The sequence below is a fragment of the Puntigrus tetrazona genome, chromosome 3 (assembly GCF_018831695.1).
Source record: "Puntigrus tetrazona isolate hp1 chromosome 3, ASM1883169v1, whole genome shotgun sequence".
Taxonomy (NCBI): Eukaryota; Metazoa; Chordata; class Actinopteri; order Cypriniformes; family Cyprinidae; genus Puntigrus; species Puntigrus tetrazona.
In genome coordinates, this window is record NC_056701.1 from 22,966,148 (window position 1) to 22,980,453 (window position 14,306).

General features: G+C 35.2%; 1 pseudogene; it reads right to left on the minus strand.

The window, feature by feature from the left end:
- LOC122341357 overlaps window positions 1-11,136 on the minus strand; it is a 29,999-nt pseudogene extending 18,863 nt beyond the window's left edge.
- Between the last annotated feature and the right edge of the window lie 3,170 nt (window positions 11,137-14,306).

Here is a 14,306-nt window from a genome sequence, read left to right on the forward strand (position 1 = left end):
ATAAATCCTAGATGATTATTGCCGCATGCGTTTGGTTGGATTAACTACCCCAGCGCCACTCAAGAAAGCTTGTGCCTCCATAACCGGTGAAGCTCACAGGCGAGGCGGTAACCACGAGAGCTCGAGCATAAACATCCGCGATGCCAACATGATCTGGCAGAAAGCGACGAATCGATGCTTTGTTTACCTTTGACTTTCTGGAAGCTGCACTTTTTAAAACCTGCCAGTCAAGCTTTGCACACTGAGAAGCGTCATGGAAGTGCATAGTAGCTGACGGCGTAAAGTGGCACTGAAGAAAATAGGCTGCTTGTATAAAGTTACCTCACGCCCCGGACATGCTGGATTGGTAAGAGAAGCGGTTGCAATAAGGTTGCATATATACTGGTTGTCTGAGTAATACATCAACTAATGATAATCGGTAGCTTCACGTTCAGAGGATTTGAAGGCAGCAAAAAGAAAAATATGAAAATCTGACCAGTTTTAATTATCATATTATCAGTATGGATGTATTTAATTGATCCGATGTGACATTTTCAAATCTCTACATTACAGTTTTGTTCCATGAAAGTATCCTGAAAAGAGTGTACACAAAATATTAAAGAGCTTAATTGTTTTGCCAACATTGATAACAAATAGAGAAATAAAAGACATGAAGGATAATGTGGCACTGTGAAAGCTGGAGTGTAATGATTCTGAAAATACAGCATTGTGAGAAAATAGTATATATATATATATATATACATATATGTACCTATATATATATATATATACATATACATATATATATATATATATATATACATTTCTATATATATATATATATATCACTACTATCTATATATATATATACATATATACACATATACATATATACATACATATATATATATATATATATATATATTTTTTTGTAGAAAAATTTGCTTTATTCTAAAAATTATTTGGGAGATTATTTGAGAAAGTTATTAACTTCTAATAAAAAATTTATTTAGCATAATGATCATTTGAAAAAAAAAAAAAAAAAACCTTTCTAAAACCTTACTCTTTTGGAACAACGCAGCATATTGTCAAAATCTTATACTATGTAAAAATTAAATAGGATTTTGATATAAGAGAACATTCTAAAGTCAATTGACAACATTTGAGAAAAAAAGAAATAGAAGTAAATAAATTATTAACAAATTGTTAGTAGAAAACACAGCATTATTATGCTAAAAACTTAAATATTAGTGAGCTGTAATCAACATCTTTATAGTTATTATGTAGTTGTTTTTATAGCTTAAATGTTATATTTACAAATATAGTAAAAGGAATTCAATTATTACACTACGCCTACTAAGTAACTTGCTATAAAATCAAAAAAAGAAAATATATATATATATATATATATATATATATATATATATAATACTATATCTTTAACACAACTTTCCTGCTCCGATTTAAGACCTTCATTTGAGGAAAGAAGAAGCAATGACTTGCAAGAGCCCTCTCACAAAACCCCACAAAAACCAGATTCCTAACTCTATTCCTACCATATGGCATTTGGCTTTATGTTAAAAAAAAAGACAAGTCAGGCAACTGATGTGATATTTATCTCTGTCACGGTGAATGAGCGTAGAGATACTCTCGAAAGAAACTGTACTGAGTTCTCCTGTTAGTTCATGGCGCCCTAATGAAGTGTTCCTCAGCGGTATCACACACAGGTAGGAAGCTCCTGGGCCCGAAGCGCATCTCTGAGATTTGGCGGCGTGTTTGCCCTAGTGGAGCAGTCTGCCTCAAGAAAGAAACAAGACAAAGAAAATCCTGAGATTTATCAGGATGACATGGAAAACAACACTGCGCACCCATCAAACAAGCAAGAATGTTTCCTTCAGTGCCTTGATACAGTGCTATTATTTTGTACGAACAGACAGAATGTGGTCAAAGCAGATAACGCATATTGCTGAAAGAGCGGTTTATCTAACATTCACGACAGGATGCATTTGCTTAATGGTTCCACGGCGCTCCGAAGCAGGCTGTGGAGGAATGCGGAGGAAGCCGTCTCACATCTGACTGAGGGATGCCGACAGCAGCGTTTATTCGCTTCCACAGCCGCTTTGACAAAAAAATCGTCCACAGTATCCGCTACTAGAGAACCCCCAAGGACAGATTCAGCCGGACCACCTAATGTCGGCCTAAAGCTCAGGGGGCGTTTCTCTGGGTTTTCTCTCTCTGCCTGCCTCTTTTATTCTTTTTCCTTCATTTTGTCTCTCTTGTTTCCAAACCCGCAGAGCGCCCCCTCCGGGTGCCTACATGAGCGTAACTTGCTGAAATCACTGGAAAGGGCTTGATGTTTTCATTAGAGGGTCTTTTTTTGGATACCTTTCAGTGAGATCAGGCCCGGGAGAGATGCGAGCGTCCGCTCAGGATCGACGCTAGCCACATCGTTAATCATCAGCATCAGAGCGTACTCATCTTCGCCAGCTTTACACATGGAAGTCCCCATTTCATTCGCTAAGGCAGCGGTGGCGAGGTCGTCCCGCCCAAGGAACAAACTGCCAACGTGGAGAAACAGGAGTGGGAGAAACAACAAATATGTTTGCATTCACGTCCATGGCTAAATATAAGACACTCAAACACTGCATTTCTCGCCTTGAGAAACCAAAAGCGGCTATGAGTGACTGGTGACAGAATACAGCATACTGATATCAGAGTAGACTTTCATAAACTGCTAAAACGATGTATAGATAACGCTTATCAATATGGGTCCATTTGTTAACACTAGTAGCTATAGAAATATTTGAGCTACATCAACTAACAATATGAATACGCCTAAAGCATTTATTAATCTTAATCTCAACGTTTACTAATATGTTATTCACACAAAAAAGTATGTCAAATAGAAAGTATATAAAATATTATTTGATGGATTTGAGCTACATCAGCCAACAATGAAAAATATTATGCTGAAAATGTTATTTGATGAATTTTAGCTATCGGCTAACAAGGAAAAAATACTTCTAAATTATTTATTGATCTGTTGACTAATACACAAAAAAGTATCTGTTGATGTTATGTAATGGACCTGGGATAAAATTAACTAATGATGAACTAAAGTTAACAAAGATTGTGATGTGATGTGGATGCATTAAGGATAGTTCAGCAAAAATAAATTCTATATTTTAAAATCAAAATATTTGGTGATATTATTCAAAAAAGCCCATTGCTTTCCATAGAAAGAAAGGCAGAAATAAAGAATGAAAGAAACTGTTAGATTACAACATTCTTCAAAATATCTTCTTTTTGTTCAACAGAAGAATGAAATGAATACAATTTTGAAAGTGAGCACATGGAAGAATTTCATTTTTGGGTGAACTGACTCTTTAACTAATATATATTGTGATGAGCATTATAAATAAACTTGAAGTGAACATGTGTTCATTACTACACAATGCATGCTTCAAGAAACCCGTATCTCACAGACTACAGGTCTCAGAACAGTCTCTGCTCATGGGCCCCGCAGCATCAGAGGATGGGAATCTGACTGGAGGTCGGCTGAAGCAGGAAGCTCTCCTGGGGTCCTGTTAGGAGCTCTCAGGCTGTCCCACACTGCCCCCGCAGGTCACCCAGCACACTCTGCATCTCAACTTCATTTGGTCTAGGGTCAAATACGGGGTCAGTGTTACTGCTTCTCTGACATTCAGACATGAATTAAACATTTTAATGCATCCCTATATGGTGAGAACGCCAGATGAATAAAAATGCTCATTTTTCCATTTTTCCGAGCTGCTAGATAGCAGACTCGGCTGTTTCTAATCATTTCTAAATGAATCGGTGTGGCGGGGAAGAGCTTAAACGCTGCATTCAGAAGCTTTCTGAAAGCTCCAAGTCAAAACACTGACTTACTGCGCGGCACTGCTCCAGGACACCTTTTATTTTCATTGGACTCATAACTGTCAGTAGTAGATTTTACAGGCAGACGATCCTAAATCACTTGGCTTGGCTTTTTGTGTCTGCGCAGTCTGCGAGAGAATACCAGGACCTCCTCACAACGCTACCATGGGACTGAAAAGCGTTTTAAAATCAGCATTTAGCATTACTGCGCTTTCAACTGAAGTTTAAAAGAGCCAGTCATGTGTGTTTTTTCTCGTTGGGAAGACTTTGGGCTTAAATGCAAAGAAATACCGGTATTATTTTAGCATTTATATATATCAGTATATAAAATGAATTATGTTGAACTAGCTTTTATTTTTATATTTTCAGTTTTTTTTTTTTATTCCTATTCAATTTCTTTATTTTCTATTTTATTATCATTTTGCCTTTTGAAACTAACTTGAAATAAAATGCGTGTTTTTAGTTTCAGTTTTCATCCAAAGCTTTATTTCAGTGACCAAAAACCCCAGTGCAGACCGTTACTTAAAATACACTCTATAACAGGAACTGATTTTGGCTTCTCTGAACGGTGCTCCTATGACGGTGGGTGGAAGAGTCAAATTCACGACTGTATTGCACGGCCCCCATTTTGTTTGTACAAATCCCCAGGCCTGGGGCCCTCTCTACTCAGAACTCCCTCCTTCCCTTGGGATGAGGGATGACTTTGGGAACTCCCAGACAGTTGTTTATGCAGTGAGGACATAACTCATTTCTCAACTAATCAAGAGCAAGATAACAGCTGAATAATAGCTTGAAAATACTGATGATATCGTCTGAGCTGCTTTTGCTTTAAAAGCTTGTTTGAAAAGGAAAAAAAAAGGAGGGGGAGACGAGGCCTTGCCATCCAGTTTGCATCTGCTAGAGGCTAAGAAACGCAAACACTCGAAAGGCTATCAATGACTGCTTGGCTAGGCAATCAATCCACAACTGATATGGCAAAAGTGTTTTTTCAACCAAAACTGCTTTGGGTGATTTTTTTGAGAGAGAGAGAGAGAGAGAGAGAGAGAGAGAGAGAGAGAGAGAGAGAGAGAGAGAGTATATTCAGAGTTTTAAGTAAAAATAATATAAAAAAACCTTCCCAAAGGATGGACTTAAATAGCCTCCCATCCATTATCACATTGATTCCCACATTGCTGTCATTTTGATAAAGGTCAAATACTTTTGCAAACAAGCGTGTAAACGACAGAAGCATACATAAGCGATGGACAGTGTGCAGCTTATCAGGAAGTGGAATTAAAGACTATCAGTAAACAGTTCATTGTGTCAATAGCAGCCAATCAAATTTCACTGCACACCAGTGAGCACCGTATCTATCCAGATGTCAACAGAAAGCTTGTGGGTTGTGCGTAAACGCTTCAGATTAAACAGCTCTGCATGTGCGACGATTACACTGGACAATCATGCCATGCCATGCAAACAACCAAAACAAAAACTATGAGCTCAAGATATATCTCACAAATGAGTAGCATTTATTTTGTAATTTCTAAATCTTATATAATTTCTTTGGGTTTTTGTTTTTAGATATAATAATTTTTTTAAATTAATTTAGCATACACTGCAGTAATAATAATACTATTTTTATATAATATATATATATATATATATATATATATATATATATATATATATATATATATATATATATATATATAAATAAATTTATATACACACACACACACTCATACACACATAATGGTGTCAAACAATTAATCTGAATTAACAGCATCCAAAAAAAAGTTTTTGCTTGCATAATGTACATATCCATTCATATATATATAGAGAAATGTGTTATGTTTATATAATAAACATTAGCTTGATACAGATTACATTTATATACATATTGACCAAATATTGATTTAAAATACATGTAAATATTTCCTAAATATATACTGTATGTGTTTGTTTATATATACATAATAAATATACACAGCACACACATGCATATTATGCAGACAAAAACTTTTGTATTTGTTTGACAGCACTAATATATATATATATATTTATATACTATAATCTTACATAATATCTAAGATATAATTACAAATAAAAAGGCAGTCCCTGGTGAAACTGGAAGTATAATGCATTCCTTGAAACGAAGGGAAAACTACAAAAACAGCTCACTTATACTTCAGAAGAAAACAAACACGTGCACAATTAATCTGCCCTCTGCCAGGCTGCTGTTAAAGGTATTAGCGGGCGTTATGGCACCATTACAATTCCTGGTACCTCTCGAGTCTCTGGCACGCTGCCCTCACAGAGATTAAAAGGGATTTAAGCAAGAGGTTGTTATTAATGAGAACCATTACTTCTGTCTACTTCTTCCCACGGCCCCTGTCATTAAAAAAGAAACTTAGAGCGCAGGAAACTTGTGATACGTCACGAACACAGAGCTGAACTGATAAAATACCGAATTACTCTGACATTATCAACTTTGCGAGAATTCAAGGTATAAAAATACGACAACGGTTTCTATTTTAGCGCTGGATTGGGTAACAGGAGTCCAGACGTAATGATCTGTATTCACAAGGCTGTGGCATCCATAAACCGTTTTACTGCTTTGTTAGTATCTTCACAAACGCTTGAAGGCACAATCATCTCGATCTGCTCGTTTAAACTCAGCTCTTTCTTTAATTGCATTCAATTACAGATATTATACTGTAGGATCCAAAGCCAAAGCGTTAACAGCGCTAATCACCCAGCCTCCTATACCTCATCTTCAGGGCAGAAATGTATCCCAGCGGTGACATGGGTGCATCATCAGTTGTAATTCATGCGATGTTGAAACCAAGTGAGATGTTCTGCTGCTAGACACTGCGGCCTGTAATTAGTCTTAGTGGTTTCAGTAGTATCAGCAACATACTTGAGATAAGTCGTGCTAACAGTGGGGTATGAAGTCTGAAGATTAGCACGAGCTTACCCCTGGCCTGCTTTTCCTGACTCTGGCACCCCTGCGGTCAAGTGGTGCTCCCCGATATCCTATTTGTCCTCATCCTAATAAGACACGTCAAACCGTCTCCTCAGGAAATTACAGAAAGCCAGTGCATTATGTCAATGATTATTCCACAGAAATGCCACAGTTTGATTACAGCAATTGCCACACGAATCATTTAAAACAATAGATGAATTACATGAAGCCAAAATAAAGAAATAACAGAACGATTCGGAGACGTCAGACCGACTAACTGGTTCAGATGATGTGACACTGCATTCATGGACGTTCAAAAATAACCCTGGCTCGGGATGCCGGCGCTGAAACGGTTAAAGTGAAACTAACGGGAGCACGCCGCGGTCTTGTTGCTGCAGCGCAGCCACGCAAGTCACTCTGGAGAACTGCGGCCGCCGCGAAAGCGGCTCTTTCTATACGGCTCTTCTCTGATTGGCCGTGGCGTCCAGGGACGACCAATCGGGAATATGGATGTTGCGAGTGATGAATTTACAGGAAAGCGGCGACTCGCTGGAAAACTTCCATTTGGCGATAGACTGGAGCATTCATCAGCGACTGCAGAGCTAGAAATCATCTGTATTTATCGAAGCGCAAAGAGACCTTACGCACACACGTGCGCAAAAAGGGAGATGTGTGTGAATTCCTAATTACACAGAAGGCGCTTCTTATTCAAAAATTAGGCTTTTACGGGATATATGTTTCAGCCTCACGCGTAGCCTGTGTGACAGATGACAAAGTGTTTGCATTTAAAAATTGTATTTATTAAAAACTAACAAGTGCACGTTCACATTACATAGTATAGCTGCTTATGATTTGTATGCGTAAACTATTCGCTTTTTTACAGACATAAAACTTGAACAAACAAACTAACAAAAAATATGAAAACTTAATTAATAAAATTAATTAAGTGATTAAATTAGCTGAGTACTCTTGTTTTAAGAACCTTGAAACAACTGACTGGAAAAAATGCAGGCATAAAACTGTGTGTGTGTATGCATAAATACATATATGCATATCAAAATATACAAATACTTACAAAATATACACTGGATGTGTGTGTGCTTACATATGCATACTTTTTTTTTAAGTAAACACACATATACATTAATACATACACACACATACATACATACATATACATAAAAACAAATTAAAATATCGGTTGATACGTTTTTCAGGATCTTTTAAAGTAAATTTAAATTTTTTTGAACAAATCATTAATCATATAAATAAAAAAAAACAGCTTTGCATTGGAAAATGGTTGTGGGTCTAGGTTTATTAGTCCGTCGACATTGTATATTTGCAAATTACTAATAGGATTATCGCCCTCCTTAAACATGCCGTGACCTTTTTGCATCTGAGAAAAATGTAGTCCCTTTATGGCTCATTTATAAAACAGCGGTTTCAGCTAGAAAGTGTAAAATGTGTCTGTGTGTTTGTGTAAGGTTTAACTTTTGATGACTCATGCCTCGAGAATTGGGCGGGCCGAGTCTTCCAAAGATATGATTGGCAGTTGAATCACACCTTTTTTTCATCCTTTTGCTGTCACTCCTTTATTTGCTCCTCAGTCACTCCCTACAGCATCTCAAAAGTGCTGCTTCAACTGTGTGTTCACTTCAATAAAACTAAAGCATAATAATAATAATAATAATCCTATATTCAATTATTAAATTAAGCAAACTAAAAATGTAGATAATAACGTACAAGTGCATAAATATTAGCATGTAAGCATTCTAAAATATATAAATGCTTTAATATACTATATGTATGCTGTTATAGGCCAAACTAAAAATTTAGCACAACAACAACATCAGAAGTACAAAGCGATTGGGTAAAGACACAGGATTTAAATAAACGAGACGGTGACATCTGACAGAGATGAATGTTTGTGGACAGGTTTGAGAGTGAAACGACTTGTACCTTGACTCCAAGTTGAACTCTGTAAAGCAAACATTCAACAATAGTCATAATCCAGTGTTCAAACTCACGGACTGGAGAAACATCTAGCAGATTAATGTAATCTGCACAATCAAGCACAAGCTAAAATTCAGCATGTTTATCCAAATACTGACGTGTTGCTTTGACTCTGCCAGGTTTACAACTAATTTATTCATTAAGCACATAACACAAAGCAAAAAAATAACAACACTGATGCAGTAAATGATGCGCAAATATACAGTTCTGCTTTGAAATCAAATGCCGTACATTTCAGAAATTGATCTGATTTTCATTTAGTCAATCGCTTGAAGAACATGGAACAGGAACTAGAAGGAACCCAAAACGTCCTTCAAGTTCTATTAAAGTAGTGGCCGTCTTCAGAAGGTTAAAGGGCCATGAAAGGGCTGCACTGTCCTGTCAATAGTAATGGTAGACAGTCAAATTTTTCCATAATTCGGGGTTATGAATGCCGAATAACAACGCACACTGGGAAAAAATCTAAATGATAAAGGGTCTGCAGATAAATCGAAGCATTCATTGAATTCCACAGCTTCTCTCCTCCCTTTCCTCCATCCTCTACTCTACACAGACACATTCATAAGCATCGGGTTTAGAGTTTGGACACAGATTTCTTGCTCTCCAACAAGCTGGTATTTGCTTTGGAAACACGGCGGTCGCTCCCGGTGGATTCGGCTCTGAATGAATCCATTTACAGCTCGACCAATGGGAATGCTTTTACTGGCTGCTGGTGTCTTCATCTAGACCGGCTTACAGCTGACCTGGACGATTCGTTTTAATTGCATTGCTAACGCAGTTTATAACGTGGTTGAGTGGGACTGAAAAAAAACCCTTGAGAGGCTAGCGAGGCGCTGAAAGGCCGTGTCAGAACCTCACAGGAATAAATTCTATGTGCTAACTTTCGCTTATGTGCTGGAAACACTTCCTAGAAATGCTGGTGGGAAAAAGGAGAAGGTAATCTTTAGAACGCTTCCCTCGGAGGAAAACTCATGAGGCAGCGATTCTCACCCCACTTCAAACCCAGTCCTGGCCTCGGTCACACTTTAAGACCTGGACTGAGATTTGGTGGTAGTACAAAACTTAAGAAAACTGTAATAGTGATCTGAATAATGTACAATCATTTACCTAAGGTCTGTCTGATATTCATAAATATGTATATATACATACAGAGAGAGAGAGAGAGGATTTTTTTCAGATATTAAAAGAGATATATATACTACAATACATAAGCTTTAAAGCCACTTTAATTCAATTAAAGTGGATGTTTGTCAACTTGATTATACTTTAAATAAAACCAAGACAACTGAACTTTTAAGATGAGTTAAGTTTGAAAGTTAAGCTTTACTTTTACTTTAGTTTTTGCAATATTTATTAAAGCATCGTTCTGCTTTCTGTTGCATTATTGTCTGTTTACATAATATGTGTTTACTATGTATATTTATTATGTATATAAAATCCATATGTATATATTTAAGAAAAGTGTTACATTTATATATGAAATATATTTATTATTTACATATGATATCAGTTATATAGACATGTAAATATTTTCACAATATTTGCACTGTGTGTGTGTTTATATATATATATATATATATATATATATATATATATATATATATATATATATATATATATATATATAAAATAAATATACAAATATACACAATACACACGTAAAATTTGCAAACTATATGTATATATAACTGCCATTAATATATTGTTTGACAACATATATATATATATATATATATATATATATATATATATATATATATATATATATATATATATATACATAATCAATTCATGTTGACATATAATTGTAATTTTTGTAATACAAGTGAATTTGGCATCTTAAAATAATAATAATAATAGTTTTGAATTATAGTGCAAGAACGTATAACGTGAAGGAGTGTTTTTTTAAAGCTTAAATCTGCGATGATAAATAAACAAAAGCAAGTAGTTAAGTAAATAAGTAGATAGACAGACAGATAGCGAGTTTATTGCATTTCAATTATTCTTTCCAAGAAATAAAGTTACCTTTTTTTTTTTAAACAATCCAATATAAACATGTAACTTAATTTAAAAACGTAACTCAGGGCAAATCCCTACAATAAGCACACTCTAAAGCACTTTAGTTAGTATCTGTAGTATCTAAATTGAATATTCAGTAGTGCCTGATACTGACAGATTTATGAATGCGTGCCACGTCTGAATCACATCAGTACACGCTCTCGAAGTTCACCGATCAGCAGACAGAAGAAACACCAGAAGTGGTCCGCACTGTTCCCACGCAACTGCTGCAATGATCCTGCCATTATCACGTCTCGCCATTTCAAGACGAGGGTGGCGTGTTGCGCAAACTTGTTCCAGAATGAGCATTTTAGTGTTTTCGCTGTTTTCCCCGAGTCATTATAAGTCAAAAGTCAAGCGCAGTTGTCATGTTCATACACACGGTTATTGCGTGGTCTTAGGCCGTCTGAGTAATTGCTCTGGCAGTGAAGGGAATGAGCTGAGATGGATGGCTGAGGGATTAGATCCCCACAGCAGTCGTACTGTGTATCTTTTCATGCATCTCAGCCCACCATCCATCCATTTGAACAAATGTTTTTTATTTCTGTGGTGCCAGACGTGGAGTGTGTCACGTGCACACAGACACCTGGAACGGCCTCGGAGCGGACTAAACCATCAAGTCTTTCAGGTAGTTTCCCCACTATATGTCTGTAGGTCACACAGGCACGGTTTCTCAGTGTTAAAGGTGAAGTCTGGCATTTCTGTATTTTAAAGTTTCCCTGAACTATGTACCTCTACCACCAATCGTCTTCATTAAAAAGAGACACATCCGTTTAAACACTTAATGTTATGTAGATTAATTTATAATAATACACTATGTGAAAGAAAAATATCCTATTCGGTGTTTTCGATAACTGAATACACTTTCATTTCGATGAGAAAGTATAGATTTATATACAGTACAGGCCAAGCCATTTGTTCTTCATATATAAATAAATGTGTGTCTGCGTGTGGATAAATGTTGTTATAAATTCATAAAAAAATTGCGTCATTCAAATCAGTCAGTCAAAAAAGAGTACTACTGTTAAAAAAATAAAAATGTAAATAAAAAAAAGGGTGTAAGTTCACAATTTGTTAAAAAATAATGCATTTGTTTGTGCATTACATCTTTATATTGTGCATAATCTGACACAGGTTATTTAAACTAAAGCCAATAAATATTTTTTATTGCTTAAAATTTTATATATATATATATATATATATATATATATATATATATATATATATATATATATATATATATATATATATATAAATAATGACTTCAACTGAATGCATACAAAAAAATACATTAATAAATTTAACCTCCCTTTGTATGTGTAGCATAAAAAAATAATAATAACCAAAACACAATTATTAAAACTTTGACTAAAATTGCGATGTACACACAAAAAATAATTTAAAATATTAACAAAAACTACAAACTTATCTCAATGATACTAAAATAATTCTAACCTTTCAGCAAATGTGAGATTTTATTTCACTTCAAAGTATTTGGAATATGAGGATGTGCAATGAAATATGAAACAAAGCAAAGAAAACGATGCTTTACGGAAAATCTCTCAGCCTGGACCAGTGTCTTGAGCGTGAAAGGTCTTTCAGGGCCGGTGAGTGTTTCTGCTGCCTCAGGGTGGTCTGCATGAGCAGGCAGAAGAGCGGAAGAGAGTCATCTCAGCATCATCCTCCCGTGACGTCTCTCTCAGATCTCTGCTCACACGCCACACATATCCAGTTCCCACACAGCAATCATTACTCCGGCCCCACAGCGATCCCAGCCCACAGTTCAGCTTGATTATATTCTAATCCAATAAAGGAGGATGGGATCATCAGGGTTACCAGTGACACCGCGTGCGGCTCTCGGTGGTTTGGAGGTATGGATCGAAGGATATTACTTACATCATTAATAAATCAATTGACAGCCGAGCTGATGATTGAGCCACGTCTCAGTCGGCACGACACGCCAGCACCGACAGCTCAAGTTGAACAGAGAATGTTTTATTAGGTCTCTGGGTTGTTTTCTCACCTTGCATCATTTAAGCTGACAAATTGCACTTGACACGGCATGCTACGATATTGACAAAAAGGATAGTAATCTCATTTATCTGATTCAGGCCTGCAGCGGAATTCAGCTGCTCAGCTTTTTCGGACGTGAGCGTAAATGGCAGTTCAGATTTGTTTGTTTGTTTTAGCGTATCTGTATCTGAGCGCGTGGCTACAGTCGTAACCAGGATTGTGTGTTTGCATTCAGGATGACGGAGTGCCTCGTTAGCCGTTATATTAAATGGGTCTCGGTCCATTAACATGCAGGCCTTTTGTTCGATTTCTCCAAACAAGGCTAAAGTGCTGGTTTGATCTCCGTGATCCACTGAAAATCATTTTAATATCACGCGACTACTTGCTTGACTTGAAGAGTTGGCAAATGACCGAATGAGTAAATAAATGATCAAAAACAATTAGTTAAATAAGTAGGAAGGTTATTATGTGAAGGTGAGAAAAAACTCATTCATACTCATTTTGTAAATAAAGTGTATAATTTTTAAGTGAATACAACTAAATTCTGTTAAATTATTTGGATATAATACATAAATAAAATGTGTTATTCAAATATATAAATTAATTTATTCAGTCAATACTTATTTTCAGTGATTGTTCATATAAAGTATAAAATTTGCATGCATTTAATGTTAATAAAATTTATAATATAAATAAAATAAAATCTAAATATATTTACATATATATTTACAATATATATTTGTGTGTGTGTGTGTATGTGTGTGAGTGTGTTGTCACATATGAAAAGACACACACCTCATTTTATTATTAATATAATGAGTATATATTGGAAATAACAGACTACATACACTTATAAATTGTAGAATACATTTTAAAACACATTTGAATACAAAAAACTTTTTTTCAAAATGTGAAATATTCTTTGTGCAAAAGAAAGGCTCATTCAAAAAATCCCTGTAACATAACCATAACTTTTCAGGATTTGATTGGATAATTTGGGATTATTATCCAATTAGATAAAAACCCCAAACAAACAGATAAACAAATAAATAAATATTGTCATGCATTATGTGAGAGAAAAATAAATAACAATTTTAATAAAATTAAGTGTGTATTATTGTATTTTATATATAAATATAACATTTAAATTTGTACATTTTTAAAATACTACTGTATTATTCATTGTTTATTATTATTATATGTTTTATGCCTTTGTTGTTTATTGTTCATGATATTCATTTTGATATTCACTGATGATGTGATATATTTTTTTTTTTTTAATAGTAAAGCAAAAATAATATTTAAATATTTAATATTTTGTTCAAATAATTTATATCGCCATTTATGACTTGATTGTCCTTTGGGATTGTTTGAAAGTCTCTTTTAAATGCACAAATCCTCT